Here is a 16,043-nt window from a genome sequence, read left to right as displayed (position 1 = left end):
GGGTGTGGGGAGGTGACAGGGAAGGGAGAGAGGGAGCAGGGCTGAGTTGTGGGGTAGCAGGACCATGGGGCAGAGGTGAATGAAAGTGGGGTAACAGGAAAGGTGGGGGAAGGAAACAGAGGGATGGAGGGGAGACAGAGGAGGAGGTGGAGGAGACTAGGGGGGAAGGATAAAGATACATTATTAGGTAGACACTGAGTGATGTGGGGAGTATAAGAAAGCATTGACATAGTGTTAAGTAGGTAAATAGGTTGAGGGAAAGTGGAAGTAGGAGAGGAGACTGTAAGGGAATCCAAGCAGAAGAATTGTAGAAATGCAGGTGAGAAAAGCAGTGTAGGCTCAAGGGGTGTAGATTTAGTATGAAATGAGTCAAAAGCGTAGATAAAGTGGGTGCAGAAAAGTATTTGGAGTGTAAGAAATGAAAGGATTGTGTGAGGTTTAAGAAGCAATGGTAATTATGTTAGATGTTTTAAGTGTTTGCAGGTAAAATTGCATTGGTGCAGCTGTGCTTAAAAAACAAAATTACAATAATACAGATACAGGCATTTGTAGGTGAAATGGATGGTTTATGAAATGTCCAAGTAAGGTAGTTCTGTGCTATGTAATCAGATGCAACAATCAGGAGGTGAGTGATCTGAGGAGTAAGTGACTCACATTTGTTATTAGTTCTTCAGTTTTCTTTGTTTTGTTAGATTGGTGTGCTTCTGTTTTCCTTCTTTTTCACTTCGATTGAACGCTAATTGAACACTGCTGTTATGTGTCAATTTTATCACGCTTTTATAAAAATGCACGCTTAGATCAATAAATGCACAGCCAAATGGCTTTGCACAGCCTACACCATTGGACTTTAGTAGAAGACTATTACAAGTGAAACCAATAATTGAAATCTGTAACCACACCCCACCCCCTCAAATGCCAGGCAATAAATTACCTTAAAAACAACAACCAGGCATTCCACAAAGATTAAACTGGGTCTATATCATTCAAAACTTTAAAAAAGTACTTCAAAATCACATACTATGCAATAATGTTTCAATTTGCATTACCCAGCAGAATTAGCTTTGCATATATAGATATAGTGCAGCAGAATAGATTGGTGGTTGTAGTCAATTGTAATTACCCAGCAGAATTAGCTTTGCATATATAGATATAGTGCAGCAGAATAGATTGGTGGTTGTAGTCAATTGTAATTACCTGTAGGTGACAAGAAGAGAAGAAACGTCAATTCACAATCGATATCAGCTGAAGATAAATTAACGCTGATTGAACGCTGCGTTATGTGTCAATTTTATCACGCTTTGATAAAAATGCATGCTTAGATCAATAAATGCACAGCCAAACAGCTTTGCACATCCTACACCATTGGACTTAAGTAGAAGTCTGGTGGTCAGCAAAATTTTGCACTGTCCTCCTACTATATATAGTGCGCACAACTACTAAAATACACCACAGGTATGGATGGATAGTATACTTGACGACACAGAGGTAGGTAGAGCAGTGGCCTACTGTACCGTATTGCTATATATTATATACTGGTGGTCAGCAAAATTCTGCCCTGTCCTCCTACTATATATACTGCGCACAACTACTAAAATACACCACAGGTATGGATGGATAGTATACTTGACGACACAGAGGTAGGTAGAGCAGTGGCCTACTGTACCGTACTGCTAATTATTATATACTGGTGGTCAGCAAAATTCTGCCCTGTCCTCATACTATATAATACAATGCAGCACAGATATGGAGCATTTTTCAGGCAGAGAACGTAGATATTTTCAGCACACTGAGCACAGATATTTGCAAGCACACTGAGCACAGATATTTGCAAGCACACTGAGCACAGATATTTGCAGCACACTGAACACAGAAACTGAGAAAACGCTGCACGTCCTCTCCCTATCATCTCCAATGCACAAGTGAAAATGGCGGCGACGCGTGGCTCCTTATATAGAATAGAATAGCTGCTGACGGGCACGATTGAGGGAGGAAAGGGACATTTGAATCCAGCCCATAGATGCAATGTGAATATGTAATTTGTACCTTCCTATCTTAAAATGTATATACAGTGTATATGTCACAACTGAGGGCCTGAGCTGACTGGAGGCAGCCTCAGTTGTAGGGGCTGAGGTGTAGTGGAACCTGGGAGGTTGTATCAGACCCCTGGACATGTAAGTTAAATGTAGAAGAATTGCCCGAAGGCGTGCCCACGACAACCAGGATAAAAGTCAATGATGTTTATTTTGACAAACTCCATGCATCACAGCAGTAATAAAAGAGAAACATAAAATCAGCAGAGAAATAATACAGTTCCTGGGTACTACAGGAGGGCAAGGACCACAGGGCTCTGGTAGTATGAGACAGTTCTTATTATCTTCTAGTTGGAAAGTCCTTACTAGGCCCGACTGTAGCAATGGAGATAGCCCAGGATCATACTAGCTGGTGTTCCAGGAAAAGCTGGGCTGCTGTGGATAAAATGGCTGCTGTGGGTACTGGCTGAAACCAGACTGATGTAAGCACGGAGTGGATTGCTGGATGGAACCAGCCAAATAATAAATGAAGCTTGAGAGCGATGAAATATGATTGATATATGGAGTTTGAGAGCGGTGAAATAATAGTGCCGGTGGTGAGTGGTAATCTGCGGAAATGATACCGGCACTTTAAGAAGAGCTGATCTCTGCTGGAAGCTAGGCTGGAAGCAGGTAAATCTGTAACTGGAAACAGATGAGTCCCAGAGGACTGGAGAGTCAGGCTGCACCGCAGGTGGTAGACTAGAGCGGGTCTCTTTAGTGGAGGTTTGGAGATGGTAACTGGAACCTGGAAAACAACCACGGGAGAGAGACAAACTGGAACTAGGTTTGACAACCAAATCACTGACGCCTTCCTTGCTCAGGCACAGAATACTTATACCTGCAGCAAGGAAGGTATTGGCTAGGCAATTATGCAGATTACAATGGAAACATCGGATAGGTGGAAATGAACAGGTGACAGAATCCAACATGGCTGCGCCCATGCAGACACTTGGAGGGAAGATTGGTTTGATAATCCATGTGGGAACTTTAACAGCAATGGCGGCGCCGGCCACAGTAAACAGGAGACGCCAGACTGATGAGTGCACATTTGAACCACGCGGGCAACAGCGGAGGCCGCGGCTGACATAAGCGCCACTCTGACATCCTGCATGCAGAAACTCAGGGACGGCGGCGGAGGCCGCGGGAGATGCCATTCAAGATGTAACATGGCGCCGCTGTGACAGCGTCTCAGAGTGACAGGAGAGGAGGCAGGAATGGGGACATCAGAATAACAGATGGGATCCGGTCCTGGAGCGCTGAGCCAGCCTTAGGAGGCATCTGAAAGGTAAGTTATGGCGTCCAGATACCCGGATCGTGACAGTATACACTAGAGGTCTTTCCGAACCCCCTAATCCTAACATTGTAATTTGCTTTAGGGCGCACCTCCAATTAGTCTAGTGTTTCTTGCTGCCTTTCCAATGAAGCAAGTTTAATTTAGTAATAGGTGAAAAACCATCCCTACAAAGGTGTTAATCAGAGACTTGGCTTTGTGGACACTTTTCAGAGAACAACTTTGTTAGCATAAAAGTAAAGCCAGAAAATGAAGAGCTGTTTAATCACTAGAGATGAGCGCCGGAAATTTTTCGGGTTTTGTGTTTTGGTTTTGGGTTCGGTTCCGCGGCCGTGTTTTGGGTTCGACCGCGTTTTGGCAAAACCTCACCGAATTTTTTTTGTCGGATTCGGGTGTGTTTTGGATTCGGGTGTTTTTTTCAAAAAACCCTACAAAACAGCTTAAATCATAGAATTTGGGGGTCATTTTGATCCCAAAGTATTATTAACCTCAAAAACCATAATTTCCACTCATTTTCAGTCTATTCTGAATACCTCACACCTCACAATATTATTTTTAGTCCTAAAATTTGCACCGAGGTCGCTGTGTGAGTAAGATAAGCGACCCTAGTGGCCGACACAAACACCGGGCCCATCTAGGAGTGGCACTGCAGTGTCACGCAGGATGTCCCTTCCAAAAAACCCTCCCCAAACAGCACATGACGCAAAGAAAAAAAGAGGCGCAATGAGGTAGCTGTGTGAGTAAGATAAGCGACCCTAGTGGCCGACACAAACACCGGGCCCATCTAGGAGTGTCACTGCAGTGTCACGCAGGATGTCCCTTCCAAAAAACCCTCCCCAAACAGCACATGACGCAAAGAAAAAAAGAGGCGCAATGAGGTAGCTGTGTGAGTAAGATAAGCGACCCTAGTGGCCGACACAAACACCGGGCCCATCTAGGAGTGGCACTGCAGTGTCACGCAGGATGTCCCTTCCAAAAAACCCTCCCCAAACAGCACATGACGCAAAGAAAAAAAGAGGCGCAATGAGGTAGCTGACTGTGTGAGTAAGATAAGCGACCCTAGTGGCCGACACAAACACCGGGCCCATCTAGGAGTGGCACTGCAGTGTCACGCAGGATGTTCCTTCCAAAAAACCCTCCCCAAACAGCACATGACGCAAAGAAAAAAAGAGGCGCAATGAGGTAGCTGACTGTGTGAGTAAGATAAGCGACCCTAGTGGCCGACACAAACACCGGGCCCATCTAGGAGTGGCACTGCAGTGTCACGCAGGATGTCCCTTCCAAAAAACCCTCCCCAAACAGCACATGACGCAAAGAAAAAAAGAGGCGCAATGAGGTAGCTGACTGTGTGAGTAAGATAAGCGACCCTAGTGGCCGACACAAACACCGGGCCAATCTAGGAGTGGCACTGCAGTGTCACGCAGGATGTCCCTTCCAAAAAACCCTCCCCAAACAGCACATGACGCAAAGAAAAAAAGAGGCGCAATGAGGTAGCTGACTGTGTGAGTAAGATAAGCGACCCTAGTGGCCGACACAAACACCGGGCCCATCTAGGAGTGGCACTGCAGTGTCACGCAGGATGTCCCTTCCAAAAAACCCTCCCCAAACAGCACATGACGCAAAGAAAAAAAGAGGCGCAATGAGGTAGCTGACTGTGTGAGTAAGATAAGCGACCCTAGTGGCCGACACAAACACCGGGCCCATCTAGGAGTGGCACTGCAGTGTCACGCAGGATGTCCCTTCCAAAAAACCCTCCCCAAACAGCACATGACGCAAAGAAAAATAAAAGAAAAAAGAGGTGCAAGATGGATTTGTCCTTGGGCCCTCCCACCCACCCTTATGTTGTATAAACAAAACAGGACATGCACACTTTAACCAACCCATCATTTCAGTGACAGGGTCTGCCACACGACTGTGACTGATATGACGGGTTGGTTTGGACCCCCCCCAAAAAAGAAGCAATTAATCTCTCCTTGCACAAACTGGCTCTACAGAGGCAAGATGTCCACCTCATCATCATCCTCCGATATATCACCGTGTACATCCCCCTCCTCACAGATTATCAATTCGTCCCCACTGGAATCCACCATCTCAGCTCCCTGTGTACTTTGTGGAGGCAATTGCTGCTGGTCAATGTCTCCCCGGAGGAATTGATTATAATTCATTTTAATGAACATCATCTTCTCCACATTTTCTGGATGTAACCTCGTACGCCGATTGCTGACAAGGTGAGCGGCGGCACTAAACACTCTTTCGGAGTACACACTTGTGGGAGGGCAACTTAGGTAGAATAATGCCAGTTTGTGCAAGGGCCTCCAAATTGCCTCTTTTTCCTGCCAGTATAAGTACGGACTGTGTGACGTGCCTACTTGGATGCGGTCACTCATATAATCCTCCACCATTCTTTCAATGTTGAGAGAATCATATGCAGTGACAGTAGACAACATGTCCGTAATCGTTGTCAGGTCCTTCAGTCCGGACCAGATGTCAGCATCAGCAGTCGCTCCAGACTGCCCTGCATCACCGCCAGCGGGTGGGCTCGGAATTCTGAGCCTTTTCCTCGCACCCCCAGTTGCGGGAGAATGTGAAGGAGGAGATGTTGACAGGTCGCGTTCCGCTTGACTTGACAATTTTCTCACCAGCAGGTCTTTCAACCCCAGCAGACTTGTGTCTGCCGGAAAGAGAGATCCAAGGTAGGTTTTAAATCTAGGATCGAGCACGGTGGCCAAAATGTAGTGCTCTGATTTCAACAGATTGACCACCCGTGAATCCTTGTTAAGCGAATTAAGGGCTCCATCCACAAGTCCCACATGCCTAGCGGAATCGCTCCGTGTTAGCTCCTCCTTCAATGTCTCCAGCTTCTTCTGCAAAAGCCTGATGAGGGGAATGACCTGACTCAGGCTGGCAGTGTCTGAACTGACTTCACGTGTGGCAAGTTCAAAGGGCATCAGAACCTTGCACAACGTTGAAATCATTCTCCACTGCACTTGAGACAGGTGCATTCCACCTCCTATATCGTGCTCAATTGTATAGGCTTGAATGGCCTTTTGCTGCTCCTCCAACCTCTGAAGCATATAGAGGGTTGAATTCCACCTCGTTACCACTTCTTGCTTCAGATGATGGCAGGGCAGGTTCAGTAGTTTTTGGTGGTGCTCCAGTCTTCTGTACGTGGTGCCTGTACGCCGAAAGTGTCCCGCAATTCTTCTGGCCACCGACAGCATCTCTTGCACGCCCCTGTCGTTTTTTAAAAAATTCTGCACCACCAAATTCAAGGTATGTGCAAAACATGGGACGTGCTGGAATTTGCCCATATTTAATGCACACACAATATTGCTGGCGTTGTCCGATGCCACAAATCCACAGGAGAGTCCAATTGGGGTAAGCCATTCCGCGATGATCTTCCTCAGTTGCCGTAAGAGGTTTTCAGCTGTGTGCGTATTCTGGAAAGCGGTGATACAAAGCGTAGCCTGCCTAGGAAAGAGTTGGCGTTTGCGAGATGCTGCTACTGGTGCCGCCGCTGCTGTTCTTGCGGCGGGAGTCCATACATCTACCCAGTGGGCTGTCACAGTCATATAGTCCTGACCCTGCCCTGCTCCACTTGTCCACATGTCCGTGGTTAAGTGGACATTGGGTACAACTGCATTTTTTAGGACACTGGTGAGTCTTTTTCTGACGTCCGTGTACATTCTCGGTATCGCCTGCCTAGAGAAGTGGAACCTAGATGGTATTTGGTAACGGGGGCACACTGCCTCAATAAATTGTCTAGTTCCCTGTGAACTAACGGCGGATACCGGACGCACGTCTAACACCAACATAGTTGTCAAGGCCTCAGTTATCCGCTTTGCAGCAGGATGACTGCTGTGATATTTCATCTTCCTCGCAAAGAACTGTTGGACAGTCAATTGCTTACTGGAAGTAGTACAAGTGGGCTTACGACTTCCCCTCTGGGATGACCATCGACTCCCAGCAGCAACAACAGCAGCGCCAGCAGCAGTAGGCGTTACACGCAAGGATGCATCGGAGGAATCCCAGGCAGGAGAGGACTCGTCAGAATTGCCAGTGACATGGCCTGCAGGACTATTGGCATTCCTGGGGAAGGAGGAAATTGACACTGAGGGAGTTGGTGGGGTGGTTTGCGTGAGCTTGGTTACAAGAGGAAGGGATTTACTGGTCAGTGGACTGCTTCCGCTGTCGGCCAAAGTTTTTGAACTTGTCACTGACTTATTATGAATGCGCTGCAGGTGACGTATAAGGGAGGATGTTCCGAGGTGGTTAACGTCCTTACCCCTACTTATTACAGCTTGACAAAGGGAACACACGGCTTGACAAATGTTGTCCGCATTTCTGGTGAAATACTTCCACACCGAAGAGCTGATTTTTTGGGTATTTTCACCAGGCATGTCAACGGCCATATTCCTCCCACAGACAACAGGTGTCTCCCCGGGTGCCTGACTTAAACAAACCACCTCACCATCAGAATCCTCCTTGTCAATTTCCTCCCCAGCGCCAGCAACACCCATATCCTCCTCATCCTGGTGTACTTCAACACTGACATCTTCAATCTGACTATCAGGAACTGGACTGCGGGTGCTCCTTCCAGCACTTGCAGGGGGCGTGCAAATGGTGGAAGGCGCATGATCTTCACGTCCAGTGTTGGGAAGGTCAGGCATCGCAACCGACACAATTGGACTCTCCTTGTGGATTTGGGATTTCGAAGAACGCACAGTTCTTTGCGGTGCTTTTGCCAGCTTGAGTCTTTTCAGTTTTCTAGCGAGAGGCTGAGTGCTTCCATCCTCATGTGAAGCTGAACCACTAGCCATGAACATAGGCCAGGGCCTCAGCCGTTCCTTGCCACTCCGTGTGGTAAATGGCATATTGGCAAGTTTACGCTTCTCCTCCGACAATTTTATTTTAGGTTTTGGAGTCCTTTTTTTACTGATATTTGGTGTTTTGGATTTGACATGCTCTGTACTATGACATTGGGCATCGGCCTTGGCAGACGACGTTGCTGGCATTTCATCGTCTCGGCCATGACTAGTGGCAGCAGCTTCAGCACGAGGTGGAAGTGGATCTTGATCTTTCCCTAATTTTGGAACCTCAACATTTTTGTTCTCCATATTTTAATAGGCACAACTAAAAGGCACCTCAGGTAAACAATGGAGATGGATGGATACTAGTATACAATTATGGATGGACTGCCGAGTGCCGACACAGAGGTAGCTACAGCCGTGGACTACCGTACTGTACTGTGTCTGCTGCTAATATAGACTGGTTGATAATGAGATGTAGTATGTATAAAGAAGAAAGAAAAAAAAACCACGGGTAGGTGGTATACAATTATGGATGGACTGCCGAGTGCCGACACAGAGGTAGCTACAGCCGTGGACTACCGTACTGTACTGTGTCTGCTGCTAATATAGACTGGTTGATAATGAGATGTAGTATGTATAAAGAAGAAAGAAAAAAAAACCACGGGTAGGTGGTATACAATTATGGATGGACTGCCGAGTGCCGACACAGAGGTAGCTACAGCCGTGGACTACCGTACTGTACTGTGTCTGCTGCTAATATAGACTGGTTGATAATGAGATGTAGTATGTATAAAGAAGAAAGAAAAAAAAAACCACGGGTAGGTGGTATACAATTATGGACGGACTGCCGAGTTCCGACACAGAGGTAGCTACAGCCGTGGACTACCGTACTGTACTGTGTCTGCTGCTAATATAGACTGGATGATAATGAGATGTAGTATGTATAAAGAAGAAAGAAAAAAAAACCACGGGTAGGTGGTATACAATTATGGACGGACTGCCGAGTGCCGACACAGAGGTAGCTACAGCCGTGGACTACCGTACTGTACTGTGTCTGCTGCTAATATAGACTGGTTGATAATGAGATGTAGTATGTATAAAGAAGAAAGAAAAAAAAACCACGGGTAGGTGGTATACAATTATGGATGGACTGCCGAGTGCCGACACAGAGGTAGCTACAGCCGTGGAATACCGTACTGTACTGTGTCTGCTGCTAATATAGACTGGATGATAATGAGATGTAGTATGTATAAAGAAGAAAGAAAAAAAAACCATGGGTAGGTGGTATACAATTATGGATGGACTGCCGAGTGCCGACACAGAGGTAGCTACAGCCGTGGACTACCGTACTGTACTGTGTCTGCTGCTAATATAGACTGGTTGATAATGAGATGTAGTATGTATAAAGAAGAAAGAAAAAAAAACCACGGGTAGGTGGTATACAATTATGGATGGACTGCCGAGTGCCGACACAGAGGTAGCTACAGCCGTGGACTACCGTACTGTACTGTGTCTGCTGCTAATATAGACTGGTTGATAATGAGATGTAGTATGTATAAAGAAGAAAGAAAAAAAAACCACGGGTAGGTGGTATACAATTATGGACGGACTGCCGAGTGCCGACACAGAGGTAGCTACAGCCGTGGACTACCGTACTGTACTGTGTCTGCTGCTAATATAGACTGGATGATAATGAGATGTAGTATGTATAAAGAAGAAAGAAAAAAAAACCACGGGTAGGTGGTATACAATTATGGACGGACTGCCGAGTGCCGACACAGAGGTAGCTACAGCCGTGGACTACCGTACTGTACTGTGTCTGCTGCTAATATAGACTGGTTGATAATGAGATGTAGTATGTATAAAGAAGAAAGAAAAAAAAACCACGGGTAGGTGGTATACAATTATGGATGGACTGCCGAGTGCCGACACAGAGGTAGCTACAGCCGTGGACTACCGTACTGTACTGTGTCTGCTGCTAATATAGACTGGATGATAATGAGATGTAGTATGTATAAAGAAGAAAAAAAAAACCACGGGTAGGTGGTATACAATTATGGATGGACTGCCGAGTGCCGACACAGAGGTAGCTACAGCCGTGAACTACCGTACTGTGTCTGCTGCGACTGGATGATAAATAATGATATAAAAAATATATATATATCACTACTGCAGCCGGACAGGTATATATTATATAATGACGGACCTGCTGGACACTGTCTGTCAGCAGAATGAGTTTTTTATAGAATAAAAAAACACCACACAAGTCACACGACGAGTGTTTAACTTTTTCAGGCAATCACAATATAGTATACTATACTGGTGGTCAGTGTGGTCAGGTCACTGGTCAGTCACACTGGCAGTGGCACTCCTGCCTGCAGCAAAAGTGTGCACTGTTTAATTTTAATAATATGTATGTACTCCTGGCTCCTGCTATAACCTATAACTGCTCCCCAGTCTCCCCCACAATTAAGCTGTGTGAGCACAGTCAGATATTATACATAGATGATGCAGCACACTGGGCTGAGCACAGATATGGTATGTGACTGAGTCACTGTGTATCGTTTTTTTTCAGGCAGAGAACGGATTATATTAAATAAAACTGCACTGGTGGTCACTGGTCAGTGGTCAGTCACTAGTAAACTCTGCACTCTCTAGTACTCCTAAGCTCCAGTAAATCAAGTGTCTCTGTCTCAATCTCACTCTCTCTCTTCTAATCTAAATGGAGAGGACGCCAGCCACGTCCTCTCCCTATCAATCTAAATGCACGTGTGAAAATGGCGGCGACGCGCGGCTCCTTATATAGAATCCGAGTCTCGCGATAGAATCCGAGCCTCGCGAGAATCCGACAGCGTCATGATGACGTTCGGGCGCGCTCGGGTTAACCGAGCAAGGCGGGAAGATCCGAGTCGCTCGGATCCGTGTAAAAAAAGCTGAAGTTCGGGCGGGTTCGGATTCCGAGGAACCGAACCCGCTCATCTCTATTAATCACTCAATTGGATTTTTTTGCCAGCATATTTCTTTTTCTCTGCAACCCACTGCTAAATTGTGCTTCCTAGCTGTTTTTATAAAATCACTGAATCAAATCTAACTCTGATTACATCAGAGAAGGCCAGGTACCCTACACCATAACAGGGGGTTTGAAATTTTGACTTGTCTACTTAAAGATCACCAAAATCTGATCAAAAGGTCAATTACGTCCCTGGGTGGGATTGAACCACCAACCTTTTGGTTAATAGCCGAACACACTAACCGATTGCGCCACAGAGACACTTTGCAAAAAGTACATACTGACAAAGGCTAATAAGCATTTATCTAGAACGTTTCCTAGAAAAACTTTAAAAAGTCAATAATCTGGAGAGTTTTTGTAAGATGTTTCTTCCACCAACCAACGAAGAAACACATTGGTACTTTTCCATGATGAGTGAGTGCTTCAGGTTCTCTTGCACTTACATGTGCAGCAGAGTACTGCAATGGAAGCATGCTGGGCCCATAACCCAGAGGTAGGCAGATTGAAACTATCCTTTGCTATATGCATTTTTTTTTTGTTAATTAAAGTAATCCAAAACTGGGATTGATATTTTGGTTCTTTTATTTTTACTTAAAGTACAATAACTTTTACCATTTTAATTTGTTTTAATAGTATATTGACAGTATTGTTTTCTTTCAAAAATCCACTTAATTTTCTTTACCCTATTATTAAAATGGTAATTGACAAAAACAAACTACATTGTCACCAGAAGAGCAATACAAAATGTACAAGTGATATATTAAAATCATCTTTTCAGCTTGAATTTCAATGATGCATTGGGGCAACGATTTTGTTAGCAACATCTTCACCCTTAAATAAAGATTTTCTTAATTCCTTACCTGTGTGCTAATTAGATATCACCTTGTTTTCACATTAAACAGACTTCCACATGAGAAAGCAGCAAGGATGCAGTGGCGTTAATGTTTCCTGGTGTCAACCCGTATTATTTCAGTAGACATTGAAATGAGGATGCATCTTGCTGCCTTTCCAATGAAGCAAGTTTAATTTAGTAATAGGTGAAAAACCATCCTTACAAAGGTGTTAATCAGAGACTTGGCTTTGTGGACACTTTTCAGGAGAACAAATTTGTTAGCATAAAAATAAAGCCAGAAAATGAAGAGCTGTTTAATCACTCAATTGGATTTTTTTGCCAGCATATTTCTTTTTCTCTGCAACCCACTGCTAAATTGTGCTTCCTAGCTGTTTTTATAAAATCACTGAATCAAATCTAACTCTGATTACATCAGAGAAGGCCAGGTACCCTACACCATAAGAGGGGGTTTGAAATTTTGACTTGTCTACTTAAAGATCACCAAAATCTGATTACAAGGTCAATTACGTTCCTGGGTGGGATTGAACTTGGTCGGCTCTCGTATAATTCAGATCTCTTTGTCTCAGGTCTCTCTCCAGCCTAGTTTGCTGTCTGTTTCCACTTCTCTTTTCTTGAGCCGCTCCCTTCTATGCCCTTGCGCACTATCCTGACTTCTCTCGTCTGCTTACTTTGTGCATTCCAACGCACAATGCAAAAGGCCGCCATGCCCTGCATACCCCTTTTCTCTTTTCATGTGCAGATGAGGGTTCCAGCCAACTTTGGCCCACTGCTTGGATGACATCACCATATGCAAATCCATCTGCTGCAGGCCTTCCCCCAGGAATGCTTGTACTAGTTGTTGCATTTGGTTTGTTGTTTGGGGGTGCTTCAGTATTAGGCAGCCTTCTGCCCTCCCATGTTCATCTGAAAATATGTGTTCTCCCTGCAGTTGTTGTCCCCAGATGAGAGTTCCCTTGTGCTGCCTCAGTTGAATCTCCTTTACTTGACAGAGATGTGCCTGAGCAGCGGCCCTCCCCAGCCCTATCCCAAATCATACTTATTTTGCATAGGAGATACCATGGTCATGAAGATTGTTCTCCCAGGGTGAGGTTCATTCATTGCATTCTGGGTATGCTGACCCCTGTGATTTCCCCAAATGTGGGAAACTCGACTGCATTATTTGTGGTAGTGGGGGACTGTGTTTGTGCTTTTCTCTGGTCAGCTCTGGTAAAAGTCAGATTTCTTTGCCTCAGATCTTCCTCTAGCCTTGTTCTTCTTTTGAGAGTTCTCTTGTGCTGTCTCAGTTGGATCTCCTTCACTTGACAGGGGGGTGCCCGAGCAGCGACCCTCCCCAGCTCTAGCCCAACTCCTACTTACCTGCCAAGTGAGATACTATGATCATGAAGGTGCTTCTCCCAGGGCAAGGCTTACCCATTGCACTCTGGGTGTGTTGCTCCTGCGATTTCCCCAAATGTGGGACACTTGACTGCATAATTTGTGTTTCCCCTGGTCGGCTCTGAGATAATTCAGATCTCTTTGTCTCAGGTCTCTCTCCAGCCTAGTTTGCTCTCTGTTTCCACTTCTCTTTTCTTGAGCCGCTCCCTTCTATGCCCTTGCGCACTATCCTGACTTTTCCCGTCTGCTTACTTTGTGCATTCCAACGCACAATGCGAACTACAGGTAGTGCTGCAGGGCCCACACCCTTTTACTTGCCTTACAAAGCAGCTCTGGAGCTGTTACAGTGCCCAGCTGCTGCAAGAAATCAGCTTGAATGCTTAAGGGGCTGGGGCATAGCCAACATGAGCCCCACACCGAAGGAGGGTGGGGGTGTTTAATGCGAACTAAGGGTCATCCAAGCGCCGCAAAAGGCCGCCATGCCCTGCATACCCCTTTTCTCTTTTCATATGCAGATGAGGGTTCCAGCCAACTTTGGCCCACTGCTTGGATGACATCACTGTATGCAAATGCGTCTTCTGCAGACCTTCCCCCAGGAATGCTTGTACTAGTTGTTGCATTTGGTTTGTTGTTTGGGGTTGCTTCAGTATTAGGCAGCCTTCTGCCCTCCCATGTTCATCTGAAAATATGTGTTCTCCCTGCAGTTGTTGTCCCCAGATGAGAGTTCCCTTGTGCTGCCTCAGTTGAATCTCCTTTACTTGACAGAGATGTGCCTGAGCAGCGGCCCTCCCCAGCCCTATCCCAAATCATACTTATTTTGCATAGGAGATACCATGGTCATGAAGATTGTTCTCCCAGGGTGAGGTTCATTCATTGCATTCTGGGTATGCTGACCCCTGTGATTTCCCCAAATGTGGGAAACTCGACTGCATTATTTGTGGTAGTGGGGGACTGTGTTTGTGCTTTCCTCTGGTCAGCTCTGGTAAAAGTCAGATTTCTTTGTCTCAGATATTCCTCTAGCCTTGTTCTTCTTTTGAGAGTTCTCTTGTGCTGTCTCAGTTGGATCTCCTTCACTTGACAGGGGGGTGCCCGAGCAGCGACCCTCCCCAGTTCTAGCCCAACTCCTACTTACCTGCCAGGTTAAATACTATGATCATGAAGGTGCTTCTCCCAGGGCAAGGCTCACCCATTGCTCTCTGGGTGTGTTGCTCCTGCGATTTCCCCAAATGTGGGACACTTGACTGCATAATTTGTGTTTCCCCTGGTCGGCTCTCGTATAATTCAGATCTCTTTGTCTCAGGTCTCTCTCCAGCCTAGTTTGCTGTCTGTTTCCACTTCTCTTTTCTTGAGCCGCTCCCTTCTATGCCCTTGCGCACTATCCTGACTTCTCCCGTCTGCTTACTTTGTGCATTCCAACGCACAATGCGAACTACAGGTAGTGCTGCAGGGCCCACACCCTTTTACTTGCCTTACAGAGCAGCTCTGGAGCTGTTACAGTGCCCAGCTGCTGCAAGAAATCAGCTTGAATGCTTAAGGGGCTGGGGCATAGCCAACATGAGCCCCACACCGAAGGAGGGTGGAGGTGTTTAATGCGAACTAGGGGTCATCCAAGCGCCGCAAAAGGCCGCCATGCCCTGCACGCCCCTTTTCTCTTTTCATATGCAGACGAGGGTTGAAGCCAACTTTGACCCACTGCTTGGATGACAGAACCATATGCAAATCCATCTGCTGCAGGCCTTCCCCCAGGAATGCTTGCACTAGTTGTTGCATTTGGTTTGTTGTTTGGGGGTGCTTCAGTATTAGGCAGCCTTCTGCCCTCCCATGTTCATCTGAAAATATGTGTTCTCCCTGCAGTTGTTGTCCCCAGATGAGAGTTCCCTTGTGCTGCCTCAGTTGAATCTCCTTTACTTGACAGAGATGTGCCTGAGCAGCGGCCCTCCCCAGCCCTATCCCAAATCATACTTATTTTGCATAGGAGATACCATGGTCATGAAGATTGTTCTCCCAGGGTGAGGTTCATTCATTGCATTCTGGGTATGCTGACCCCTGTGATTTCCCCAAATGTGGGAAACTCGACTGCATTATTTGTGGTAGTGGGGGACTGTGTTTGTGCTTTCCTCTGGTCAGCTCTGGTAAAAGTCAGATTTCTTTGTCTCAGATCTTCCTCTAGCCTTGTTCTTCTTTCGAGAGTTCCCTTGCGCTGCCTCAGTTGGATCTCCTTCACTTGACAGGGGGGTGCCCGAGCAGTGACCCTCCCCAGCTCTAGCCCAACTCCTACTTACCTGCCAGGTGAGATACTATGATCATGAAGGTGCTTCTCCCAGGGCAAAGCTCACCCATTGCACTCTGGGTGTGCTGCTCCTGCGATTTCCCCAAATGTGGGAAACTTGACTGCATAATTTTTGTTTCCCTTGGTCGGCTCTCGTATAATTCAGATCTCTTTGTCTCAGGTCTCTCTCCAGCCTAGTTTGCTGTCTGTTTCCACTTCTCTTTTCTTGAGCCGCTCCCTTCTATGCCCTTGCGCACTATCCTGACGTCTCCCGTCTGCTTACTTTGTGCCTTCCAATGCACAATGCAAACTACAGGTAGTGCTGCAGGGCCCACACCCTTTTACTTGCCTTACAAAGCAGCT

General features: G+C 46.2%; 5 non-coding genes and 1 pseudogene across 5 annotated transcripts; all 6 read left to right on the top strand.

Annotated features, from left to right (window-relative positions):
• The first annotated feature begins 13,069 nt into the window (after nt 1-13,069).
• Nucleotides 13,070-13,233, top strand: LOC135025089 (U1 spliceosomal RNA). Its single transcript, XR_010221895.1, has one exon. It is a non-coding gene; the product is annotated as a U1 spliceosomal RNA (small nuclear RNA).
• A 152-nt stretch (nt 13,234-13,385) lies between these two features.
• Nucleotides 13,386-13,527, top strand: LOC135025122 (U1 spliceosomal RNA; annotated as a pseudogene).
• Nucleotides 13,528-14,219: 692 nt separating this feature from the next.
• On the top strand, nt 14,220-14,383 carry LOC135025088 (U1 spliceosomal RNA). Its single transcript, XR_010221894.1, has one exon. It is a non-coding gene; the product is annotated as a U1 spliceosomal RNA (small nuclear RNA).
• Nucleotides 14,384-14,535: 152 nt separating this feature from the next.
• On the top strand, nt 14,536-14,698 carry LOC135025126 (U1 spliceosomal RNA). Its single transcript, XR_010221929.1, has one exon. It is a non-coding gene; the product is annotated as a U1 spliceosomal RNA (small nuclear RNA).
• Nucleotides 14,699-15,369: 671 nt separating this feature from the next.
• LOC135025087 (U1 spliceosomal RNA) lies at nt 15,370-15,533 on the top strand. Its single transcript, XR_010221893.1, has one exon. It is a non-coding gene; the product is annotated as a U1 spliceosomal RNA (small nuclear RNA).
• A 152-nt stretch (nt 15,534-15,685) lies between these two features.
• Nucleotides 15,686-15,848, top strand: LOC135025108 (U1 spliceosomal RNA). Its single transcript, XR_010221914.1, has one exon. It is a non-coding gene; the product is annotated as a U1 spliceosomal RNA (small nuclear RNA).
• Nucleotides 15,849-16,043: the final 195 nt, after the last annotated feature.

This window comes from Pseudophryne corroboree, unplaced genomic scaffold, assembly GCF_028390025.1.
Source record: "Pseudophryne corroboree isolate aPseCor3 unplaced genomic scaffold, aPseCor3.hap2 scaffold_412, whole genome shotgun sequence".
In the NCBI taxonomy this organism is placed as follows: Eukaryota; Metazoa; Chordata; class Amphibia; order Anura; family Myobatrachidae; genus Pseudophryne; species Pseudophryne corroboree.
Note: the sequence above shows the minus strand (reverse complement) of the source record. Positions and strands in the feature narration are given on the sequence as shown.